The sequence below is a fragment of the Rattus norvegicus genome, chromosome 3 (genome assembly GCF_021556685.1).
Source record: "Rattus norvegicus strain SHRSP/BbbUtx chromosome 3, alternate assembly SHRSP_T2T, whole genome shotgun sequence".
Lineage (NCBI taxonomy): Eukaryota > Metazoa > Chordata > Mammalia > Rodentia > Muridae > Rattus > Rattus norvegicus.
In genome coordinates, this window is record NC_141536.1 from 40,606,660 (window position 1) to 40,618,765 (window position 12,106).

Sequence of the window (12,106 nt, forward strand, 5' to 3'; positions counted from 1 at the left end):
CCCTTGACTTGTAAGTTCTCTAAGAGAAAAACATCAAAATGTCTGTTATTCTGCTATCAAAGACCCTCATCTATTCTCATGAGGTTTCCCATGTTCTTGGACTTTGGACTGAGTCACATTGAATCTAATGAGTGTCTTACTTCTGCATTTTTGATAGGAGTCCCAGAGATTTTCAAGTTCATTCCATCAGACATAGAAGGATACAGACTAATGGTAATCATCTGTGCTTTGCTTTGCCTAACGACTCTGCTCTATAGCGAGTAAGGAATCAAGGACTCTTTACTCACAACTTGCAGTTTTGCATGGCGCATCGTGGAAGCACAATCAAGGTGGGATTTAATTTGGCTAACACTCCTTACAGTTGTGCATCATGAATATGTGGTGGCCCGTTGTGATTGCTTCAAGACCTCCAAAGAGGAAGAACGCAACCCTCTTAGCAAATATCTCAGTTATCTTGTTTTTCCTCATTTTCTTGGCTTTCATTTTCTGCTAGGACCAAAGTCAAAGTGGGTAACTGCTAGAATGCTTTAGTGTTCTGACAAAAGCCTTTACTCCAGCCTTTCTTATGTCTGCTCTTCACTCTGGACTGGAGAGATTTTTGCCTAGCTGCTTGGATGGAAACGTCTCTTCCTGACTTAAAATGTACATACTATAGGTCATAATGATGCCTCAGAGTAAGCTTTAGGAACTATCACTTTTCTTCTCAGTAAAGCCTTTCTCTTTAATATTGTTTGTCTCCTTAGTACAATAAAGTCACTAACACCTGAATAATGACTTCTTTGTTTCTTCTGTATTATAGTTGATAGACTCGTAACGCAAAGAGATTACAAGAAACATCAGAAATAAAATAGTCTAATCACAGGTATATTTTTTATTCTGGTGATAGGACCCAGAACTATGGCTTCATTCAGGTCAAGTATGCTCCCTGCCACTCAGCTACAACCCTAGCTTTGCATATGCATTTTAACATCCATTTATTATATTTTGAATCCTTAAAGGCATGCCCATGACAAGCCCACTTTAGTATTACTGAGTATTTATAGTAGCTGTCAATTAGCATATGAATAAGCTATGAATTAAGGAAATATGTTCTTTTTTAATCAAACCGAGATTCCAAACTTAATAGACATACAGAAAAAAGTATGTCTCTGTTACATGCTGATGTGCCTCCATGTGTAATTTGGTAAGAAAGGTATTTGGATAACTCATATGTGTATGAGCATCTCTTTCTTTAGATTAGGGAAATTTTCTTCTACAATTTTGTTAAAGATATTTACTGGCCCTTTAAGTTGGGAGTCTTCATACATATTATCTCTTCTATACCTATTATCCTTAGGCTTGATCTTCTCATTGTGTCCTGGATTTCCTGGATGCTTTGAGTTAGGAGTTTATTGTGTTTTACATTTTCTTTGATGGTTGTGTCAATGTTTTCTATGGTATCTTCTGCCCCTGAGATTTTCTCCTCTACCTCTTGTATTCTGTTGGTGATGCTTGCGTCTGTGACTCCTGATCTCTTTCATGGTTTTTCTATCTCCAGAGTTGTCTTCCTTTTTTATTTCTTTACTGTTTCTATTTCTATTTTTATATACTTGCCTCTCACCATCAGGTTGTCTCTGGTATTAATTTGTCTTGCTGTCTGACACTGCCTTGACTCTCCTGTAAGCCTGTGTGCCAGCACTCTTGGAGACCAGATGTCTCCCATCGGGATCTGGGTACACAGGTCTGTGGGTCTGGGTCATCTCCAGGCACAGGCAGAAACCGAAAGGGTCCTGTCCCAGACTGCTCCTGGGTTCCTGTGTCCTGAGAACTACAGGCAGGACCCTCAGAGAAGAAGTGATGGTCTTACCTCTGCTCTCAGGTATGTCAGTGCTCCTGGCAACTAGCTTTCAGCTCTGGGTGTAGTCAAAGACCAGACGGGTCCTGTCTCTGACTGCTCGTAGGCTCCTGTGTCCAGAGGGCTCTAGGTGGGTTCCTCTTGGGCCAGGAATGTGAGAAGAAGGGGAGGACTCCCCTAACCTCTCAGGATTGTCTGCACTTATGAGAATTCAGCTCTCTTCCCCATGGGATTTGGGTACAGAGAACTGTGGGACTGGGTCAGCTGCAGGCACAGGCAGAAACCAGAAGCATGATAACTCATATACCAGAGAAAACCCTGTATAAAATGAAAAAAATGGACATTATGTGAATGGTTAAGATATCAACTGAACTGGACCAATGGATGCTCAGATCATGAATTAAAACATTATTTTTAGATGTGTCTTGCAGAATGCTTTTCAAGAAATTGGATATTAGAATCAATAAACTAAATAAAGATGAACCATACTCATCAGTGTGAGAGGAGTCAGTGAATCTATTAAAGATCCAAATAGAACAAAGAGATAGAGGAAAAATTGAATCACACTTCCTCACTCTCTCCCTCACTCATTCATCTTTCTTTCTTTTTCCTATTCTCCTTCTCTCTCTTCCCCTACCCCCATATCTCCTTTCTCTATTCTCTTGTCCCAGTTCTATTTTCTCTTTCCTTCAGGTTTCAGAGTTCTAGGTACCTCAGCCTCCAGGAAATGCAGCTATCCATATTCTAGTTCTTAAGACTTAACTTGGACTTGAATTATACCATTAGCTTTCTTGATTCTCTAGGGTATAGATGGTATTGTGGGTTCTATGAAAATCCATAATGTTGACAAACTCTCTTAGTAAACCCAGTATGACATATCTATACATATTCTATACATATTGTAATATCTCTTACCATCTGGAAAACTCTAATAGACTCTCTTATACCTGAAGACTGATGATTACAGAAAAATCACAACCTATGCAGACACACACACACACACACAAAGAAAATTATTTGGATTACCCTTCCTCTTGGTGGATCTCCAAGTAGATAAGGCATTTGTCAGAGTACATTTGACTGTAGCCAACAGGAGTTAATTTTACTTTCATCAAAGTCAGTACATTTCTGTCAACTTTAAGAGGTTCACATCTCCTTGGCTATATTCCTTCAACTCTTTTCTCAAGTTGTACTTTCTGAATCCTTCTCTAACCATTTGATGCCATCTAAACCTGTTCTCCTGTCTCCTCTAGCCCCACCATTCTACTGCATCAACTGTGTGAAGTTTTTATATATCTGGTTATTATGTGCTTGTGTTTTAGTATACCTTAATCTTCCCAACACTACAAGTAGCATCTGCTAAACATATCACCTTGAGTGCTTAATGGGTCTCTCTCCATCTAATTGTCTCATTCTTTAAAGTGTCATAAAATGTATCTAGTTTAAAAATCTATTTAGACTATAGTCTAGAGGGATTGAAAGGGGTAAGACAATTATGGTGAATACATATAGAAAACTTGAAAGCATGACTTAGTGTTGTTTGACTGAATGAGTAGATAAAGAACTATTGGAAGAGCCACAAAACAAAATGAACCTTTTCTCTGTCTATGCAGCAGTGAGCACTGGCCCTGGTCCAGTCTCAGTAATAGTTTCCAGTTTCCTTTCTCTTATTCCTCCTCACGTTCAAAGATGATATGCAGTAAATTTTGCACAGTACCTCTGTAACCCATGCCAGTTTCATTTTTAGTCTATTCTATTTGAAATCATAAAGAATTTGAATTGTATTGTAATTTCACTTCATGGAATTAAACAGGGTTCTTCTCTACAACTACAGGACTTGAGACCTAATTCCTCATCTGTTCCTTGTCCAGTTCCTATACCTTTTCTGCCTTCAGATGTTAATGGCTCAGGTAATGGTCAGACAGATCACCCTTCTCAGAGGCTTTCTTAGAGTAATTAATGAAGATAAGATAATTCTATTGTTCCTATTACAAGTGAATTTGTGACAAAGGAAGAAGTGGTGGGTACAGAGGCCTTTTGTCTGACCCTTAACTACAACACATAGATGTCTCCCCATAAAATTGTTCCAAACTAAACTGCTTGGGAAAATCTGAAAACAATTTAAGATATACTGAAAAATGATGCCTTATCTAAAACAACACAGGCCCTGTGCCATCAGCTTCATCCAATAAATAAAATGTTCCCAACATGTATAGATCTTGACCTAAGATTATTTAGAACATAATTTAAAAGTAGAATAGACTACCTCATTTGGCAAAATTTCTCCATTCTGATGGACTGTCAAAAATGAAGACAACATAAGCAATAATTTCTTCTTTCAGTGATAGCCACCAAAAGACAGAGCAAAGTTGAAGAAGATGAAGAGCCTAAACAGAGATACTGAACATAAAATAGTTCACTCACAACCAAGTGATTCCCGATTCAAAAATTTTTCATACTTTTACTTACTTATTTTAAAAGTCTAGCATAGCATGATATTTAATGTTATTGGTAAGAACTTATATATCAGATATCCATCAGAGAAGTCACTTTGTGCAGTAAATGTTCATTAATGCAGAATTTCACAACTGGTCAAAGTGCAGAAAATAATTGTCAATGGAGTGCTCCGGTCCAATTGGAACATCTGTATCAAATCCTTTCTCCAAGGCTCAGGGACCATCACAGAAGAGTGTGACCCCTAGTAGATTGATCATGCTCCAGTTGGTAGCTCCACCCCCAAATGTGTGTGTGGGCAGCTTAAATAACACCCAGGAGTATATGAGTAGCATAAATGAACTTCAGTAGAGAGAGAGAGAGAGAGAGAGAGAGAGAGAGAGAGAGAGGAACAGATGAGGAGGTGAGTCTGTATCTGGGAGAAACTAGGAGAAGAAATGGGGTAGACATATATGATCAAAATACATTACATGAAAATCTCAAAGCATCAATACCAATCAGAATGGTTAAGATCAAAAAATGCAGGTGACAGCAAATGCTGGTGAGGATGTAGAGAAGGAGGAAAACTCCTCTGTTGCTGGTGGGATTGCAAGTTGGTAAAACCACTTTGGAGATCAAACTGGTGGTTCCTGAGAAAATTGGAAATAGTTCTACCTGAGTACCCAGCTATACCACTCCTCGGCATATACCCAAAAGATGCTCTAACATATAACAAAGACACATGCTCTACTATGTTCATAACAGCTTTATTTATAATACCCAGAAGCTGGAAACAAAGCAGATGCCCTTCAACAGAGGAATGGATACAGTAAATGTGGTACATCTACACAATGGAGTAATACTCAGATATTAAAAACAATGACTTCATGATATTCATAGGCAAATGGATGGAACTAGAAAATATCATCCTGAGTGAGGTAACCCAATCTCACACACACACACACACACACACACACACACACACACACACACACACACACGAAAAAAGTCAAACGCACACATGGTATGTGCTCACTGATAGGTGGTTATTAACGCAAAAGGTCACGATACCCACATACAACCCACAGACCATATGGAGCTTAGGAGGAAGAAAGACTAGGGTGTGGATGATTTAGTCCTGCACTGAGGTGTAGGGAAGGGCCACATGGAAGAGAGAGAGGAGTGGGTAGGAAATAAGTGGGAAGTAGCATCGGGTACCGAAGGGGATGGGAGAGAGGTACAGAGGGTCAGGAAATCAAATAAAAATATGTAGCAGTAGGAGATGAGGAACCGGGGATAGTCACTGCAGGGTCCCAGATGCCAGGGAAGCCAGAGTCTCCCAGGACCCAAAAGGGATGACTTTAGCCTTAATGCCCAGTGGAGGGAAGACAGAACCTGTAGAGACCACCTCCAGTAGATAGGTATGTAGAAGTCTGTCCCTGGTCGAGGGATGTGGTCACCCACCCTTTTCAAAAGTTTTAACCCAGAAATATTTCTGTCCAAAGGAAAAACAGGTATAAAAAATGGAGCAGAGACTGAAGGAAGGGCCATCCAGGTACCAGCCTACCTGGGGACCCATCCTATCTGCAAACACAAAACCCAGACACTGTTACTGTTACCACGAGGCACTTGTTGACAGAAACCTGGTGTGGCTATTCCCTGGGAGGTTCTGCCAGCACCTTACCAATATATACCATGTATATCTCACACCCAATCATCAGACTGAGCTCAGGGACCCTGGTGGAGTGGCTGGGAGAAGGACTGGAGGAGCAGTAAGGGATTGTAACTCCATATGAAGGACAATGTCAGCTGGACAGACTACCCAGTGCTCCCAGGAACTACACCACCAACCAAGGAATCCATGGCTCCAGATACATTTGTAGCAGAGGATGGCTTTATCTGGCATCAACGGGAGGGGAGGCCCTTGGTCCTGTGAATGCTTGATGCCCTACCATAAGGGGATGCTGGAGCAGTGGGGTGGGATCGGGTGGATAGGCTGGGGAGGTGAAATGGGAGGAAAAGAGGAGTGGGTAGAGGGCAGATGGGATGGGAGGGTTGTGGAGGGGTAACTGCAAAGGGTGATATCATTTGAGAAGTAAACAAACGTAATGATTAATTTAAAATAGAGAAAGAAATATGATATATAGATAGATATTTTTCCCTCTGGGGTTTGGTTTGGTTTGGTTTGGTTTGGTTTGGTTTGGTTTGGTTTGGTTTGGTTTGGTTTGGTTTGGTTTGGATTGGTCTGTTGTGGTCTGGTCTAATCTGATCTGATCTGGTCTGGTCTGGTCTGGTCTGGTCTGGTTTTGTCTCACTCCGTTGCTTCAGCTAGACTGGAGCTTACTCTCTAAGCTAGACTGGCTTAGAGCTCAGATAGATATCTACCTGCCTCTGTCTTTTGAGTGCTAGGATTAGAGGCGTGCACCACCACACCAGGCCTCTCTCTCAATATTGTTTTTTCTCAGTTACTGGAAGTTATCAAGTATGTGTTGCTTTCTCCTTCTTATCTTCCATCAGGCATGCAGTTCTTCTTCTGACATTAAAACCTGTGCCCAGTCAGCTGTGGTGGTGTGCACCTGTAGTCCTAGTCCTTTGGAAGGATGAGGCAGAAGACCATGAATTCCAGGATAATCTGAACTATAAAGCCAGACTCTGCACGATCAGTGGCATTGACCAGCATATTGCCAATATGCCAAATGGAAGCTATTTCCACCTGCTACTTCCACCGTTTAGGTCCCTTATCTTCTCTCAAAGAAGTCAGACTAAATTCAAAACAAGGAAGTTTATACACCCATGCTCCTCCCCCACAGTATGCAACACTCCAAATACCTGATCACATTTCTAAACCACAGAACTGAACATATGAAAAAATATTTTGATAGACCTAGATATTTATAAAAACCATTTACCATTTGAGGTGTGGTATTTGGTTATAGCTTTCTTTTGTTCGCTAAAATGAAATTTTAGAGATTTTTGTCATTCGTCCGATATTTTTGTCATGTCTCTACATTTCTTGCAGTATATAACTACCATTTCTGCCTCTCAAACATTCTCTTTCTTCTGGAACAGTCCCTCAGTGCTTCATGGGGAGCTTTGTCTATTCCTGCCCAGTGTTTCGATCCATGCTGACCCTACACCCAAGTCCAGAGGCAGGTAGAGCATTGTCAATGCGAACAGATGCTAGAGATCAAGTGTAACACATTACAGGACAGTCAGCATCATTTCTGCAAGCAGAACTTTTTCTGTCTGGAGCAGCATTGAGAGCACAGACAGCAGTCATAAAGTCTGAGGGCGACCATTTATTTGGACTCCTGAACATTAACTATGTCTTGAGATCTTTTCCCAAATTTTCACTTACAAGATATGGGCTACTGTTTCTTTTCTTTCTCTGCTGCCATTTCAATTGAATTTTGTATCACCTAGAACTTAAAGGTTCTTCTCAACACATAGCTCTATTGCTTCCCCCAAAGTACTAGACTCTCCTGTTGGAATATTCCACCTTGTAAAGGAAAATTTCACTCAATTAATTCAATAGAGAGTAATTGGAAAATTTACTTGTTAATCTGGAGATCACTAGGAATCAAGTGCATTAACCTAGTGTCTCATGGATCTGGAGGAAGGCAATTACAATCTTTCTGGGTAAGATGACATACATTAGAAACATTAATATAATTAGGCAGTTGGTCATACATGATTAAGCCATGCACCTGTTCTTCTATGGTAGACCCCCTGTAAAATGAACCAGGGGGCGGAAAACAAGTTTCAATTACTCATTGCAATAATTTTAGATTTTTAAAAAAAAAAGAGTAATTTAATCAACTCAGCTACATCTTCCAAACTTTGTTTATTCATCCATTTATGCATTTAAAGAATGCTTATTGGGTACCAACTCTGGAATAGTAATTTTGCTACTTGGTAAGGGCACAATGTCTGCATAGACTAATAAGGACTTATTTTGTCTCTTTACCCCAATGGGTTATTTTAGTATTCATTGGTACTTATTCTATGGGATGGATAAGGGGGGGAGATGAAAATCTTTTCAGCTAAATGTCATCACTTGTAAATGATTTTGCTGGCAGCTGAGTAGAAAAGTACTTTTAAAGGAATGAACAATGTGAAATTGGGAGATTATTTGTCATCTCTATTTCCCCCTAATTTCATTCTCATCTGTTCTAATCATTAATAACTGCCGATATTCCAAGTGAATAGACTTGTCAGAGAGCCCAGGTTATAATGTTCACTTAAAAATTGTTATCTCTCAAATATTTTTGCCTACATAGGAGTTGAAATAGTATAACAAAAAATTCAGCATCAGTCACTCAAGTGTCCTAATTGTTGATGCAGTGTGTTTTTAAATGACTAACCATCACATTGTAACAAGTTTCACTTGAGTTCAGTAAGATCCAGGGATGTTTGAACATTGCATAATAAATAATGGTTCCAAGAATTAAAAAAGAAAAAAACAAACAAACATAAAATGGACCTTCCTAACTTTACTCCTAACCATGTGAAGGAGAGAGTTATTTACTGCTAATGGCTGCAATCACGTCTCAAAGGCAAAGATAAAATACTGTAAACAAAGCAGGAAAATATTTTTGGTGTGTCGCATAAACATGCAAACAATTATCTTAAAATGTAATCTTCATGTGACTTATTAAAGTCGATTACATTTTAATGTGCGTCGCAATTTGCACATTATAGAGAGCACTCTACATGCGGCGTTAACCGCGTGGCCTGAGTGACAACCTGCGCAAGTGAAGATATAGAGAAAGGAAAAACCCTCTGCTATCTGTCTCTAAATGGATGTATTTGGCGTTGATAGTCAGATACAGTTTTCACCTTTATCCCAGCTTGTTTCTGACCCACTGGGTTAGTGTTAATCACCACTGTGGGCACCAATAATTTCCCCATATGTGGAATTTGATAAGTTAGAGCACCCACTTCAATTCAAGAAGATTCCAGCTGACTATCCAGTTATCGCTATGGACAGCTTCAAGCACATCCATGGCTGGCCTTGTATTCTAAGCTTTATCAAGCGCTTTGCACTTTTTGTCTTTTATCTCTTAATTGAGACCTGACTGCAAGAAATGCCTATCTCTTCAACTGGGTTGCATTAAGCATTAACTTTAACTGCTTTGGGTACTTGAGGTACAGAAGCGGGGGAGGACTTTAAGAAGCCTTATAGAGTGGAAAATCTTCACAAATCTCTATTTATAAATTGTGTAAACGCTACACATTTTTTAAAGTAAGTAAATCTTTATCTATTTTCCAGATTATAAAAAAAAAAGAAAAGAAAGAAGTGTTTATGTCGCCAACTGGAAGAAAGTTTATGAGCCTCCCCCATATTTGGCAATAGTAATAATCCCACAATTCTGGCCCAAGGAGATAATATTTAGGGTGAGTAAATAATTCAGTAACAGTGGGTGAGAAAGAACACCATATCATCACTGTCTACAGTCTGCCTCTTTTCTAAAGAATACTGAAATCAATTTTTATTTGAGCTGAGAATACAGAAATCTGAAGACTGGGGGTGGCTTCTGCAGGTTCTAAGTGTTGTAATTTCCTTTTCTAAGCAGTTTCTATTTCTAAATACTACCCAGTTAGTGGTGCTTTGTGATCCTCAAGGGCGCTGCCTGTTTGTTCCATTCTTTTTATACTTATGTCCTGCATATAGTAAACATCCAATCAGTGCTCATAAATTGAATGGCATTGATGTGGAGTGTCTGAACATTTATAAACTTTCCTGTGACTTTTTGACACATATATGTGTGTAGTATGTATGAATGTTAATGTAATATATATTTGTATATAGATATGTAGATATATATATCCATGCATTTAGGTATATTTATACCTATGTACATGGGTATTTAAAGATAAGAGGTTGATATTGAGTATTGGGTATCTTCTTCAGTTGCTCTCCACTTTTTTTTTCCTCAGGTAGGTTCTCTGTCTTGCCCTCTTGCTCCCAAGATCCTTTGGCCTCCTCATTAGTGCTCTGATTACAGATGGGCCAGCATTTATGCGGTTTGAGAGATTCACATTTTGGTTCTACACAAGTGCTTTACACACTGAGCAAACCCCCAGCCTCCCTTCCCGAGGCTTCTTAGTGTTCTGTGTTCTTTTTCATTTGGGTTGACGTATCCTGTCATCACTTTTAGGATTCTAACCCTGAAGTAATACTTGATAAAAACATCATGAAAAAATAGCTTTAGACGGTGCATTGAAAAAAATAGAAAACCAAGAGAGAGGGTGGTTATCATAAGGGATCTGATCTGAATCTTACTGATGGAAACAACGTTGTTCAATTTTAACATCAACACCTGAAAGTGAGAACAGAGACTACGCATTGGTGGTTAGGCTACTCAGTCAGACAACTTTAGCTGAATCTGAGTCCTGACAAGAAACACTTAGGAATCCGATTAAAGTAGCTCGTGAACATTAAAGCAGGCAAAACTCCAAAACGAGTCCAAAGAAGGTTCAAGAAATTGTACTAAGAAAGACTACTTATGACCTTATTAGTTTTATTGGATTTTTTTATTTACATTTCAAACCACCCTTCCCACCTCTGCACCTTGACATTCCCCTACACTGGTCCAGCCTTGGCAGGACCAAGGGCTTCTCCTCCCATTGGTGCCCAACAAGGCCATCCTCTGCTACATATGCAACCATGGGTCTGTCCATGTGTACTTTTTGGATGGTGGTTTAGTCCTTAGGAGCTCTGATTGGTTGGTATTGTTCTTATGAGGCTGTAAGCCCCTTCAGCTCTTTCAATTCTTTCTCTAAGTCCTCCAATGGCAACCACATACTGATAACCTTATAAAGTTATTTTTTAATGTTAAAGAAAATGACGATTTCTGTCATCTGTTTTCTAAAGAGAGAAAGAAAGGATATGGAGTTGGGAGAATTAGGAGGCAGGGAGGATATGAGAGAAGTTAGGTAAAGGTAAACTGATAGGAGTATATTTTACGAAAAAGTTTATTTTCAATAATGTAGAGATAGATAATGGCTCTCACTTACTTAATGTGATTCCAGTAAAAATTTCGTGCCAGGGAAGACTATAAATTGAAGGGTACTACAGCTGAGGCATTTGAAACAACCAGATGTTTCAACCAAAATGATGGTTACAACGTTAGAGATTTTAAGAGAGTGCTATCTTAATGAGAAGACTTCTAAAGATAAACAGGAGTATTTAGTCAAAATGGAAAAATCTGCCCGAGCCCACACCTCCCACGGTCCTGATGCACAGGGCCAGGTACTAAGTGACTTTTCATTCATTTCATGATTTTGGGGGGAACCTCAAATATGGAGGAATCGGGGTAATAAAATAGACACGCTGTCCTCGTAATCATGTCAGCACAGCTGTCAGGACACAGTGCTTACATTTAAAACTGGGCGTTATTCAAATCTGAGTCAAGGAAGATTTTATAAATAATGTTAACTGAGCCCAAATAACATATCCTGTTTGTCACCTATACCACCTACAGTGCGCTTGACATTTTCTGCCAAGCTTTCTAGTTCAGTTGTTGGTCAGATGCATTTATTTTCCTCTTTGCTCAAACACAACAACTTTGGTCCTACAAGAATTGTGTAGAGCATAACTAGCATTGACTAATGGCTCCTGCAATAATTACAAGGGTCCATAATACCATTAATATGGGTTTAGCTTTGTCAACAGAAATGGTGAATGAGAAAAGAAGTAGTTTTCCTCTTTACTGTTAACTTCAAACTCTTTAAAAAAAATCCCTCCCCACTAAAACTAAAGAAAAAAATAGTCTCGTTTTATTGTTTTCTTATAGGCTCATAAAATTTTAGCTTTGTGTTACTTTTTCAAAGACT

The 12,106-nt window shown here is 39.3% G+C and overlaps 1 long non-coding RNA gene across 1 annotated transcript in view; it reads left to right on the forward strand.

Annotated features, from left to right (window-relative positions):
- LOC102552656 (uncharacterized) overlaps positions 1-12,106 on the forward strand; it is a 132,085-nt gene that overhangs the window by 30,038 nt on the left and 89,941 nt on the right. The window contains exon 6 of the long non-coding RNA XR_015684942.1: positions 9,540-9,664. This is a non-coding gene — a long non-coding RNA (uncharacterized LOC102552656). The remainder of the gene's footprint in view (positions 1-9,539; positions 9,665-12,106) is intronic.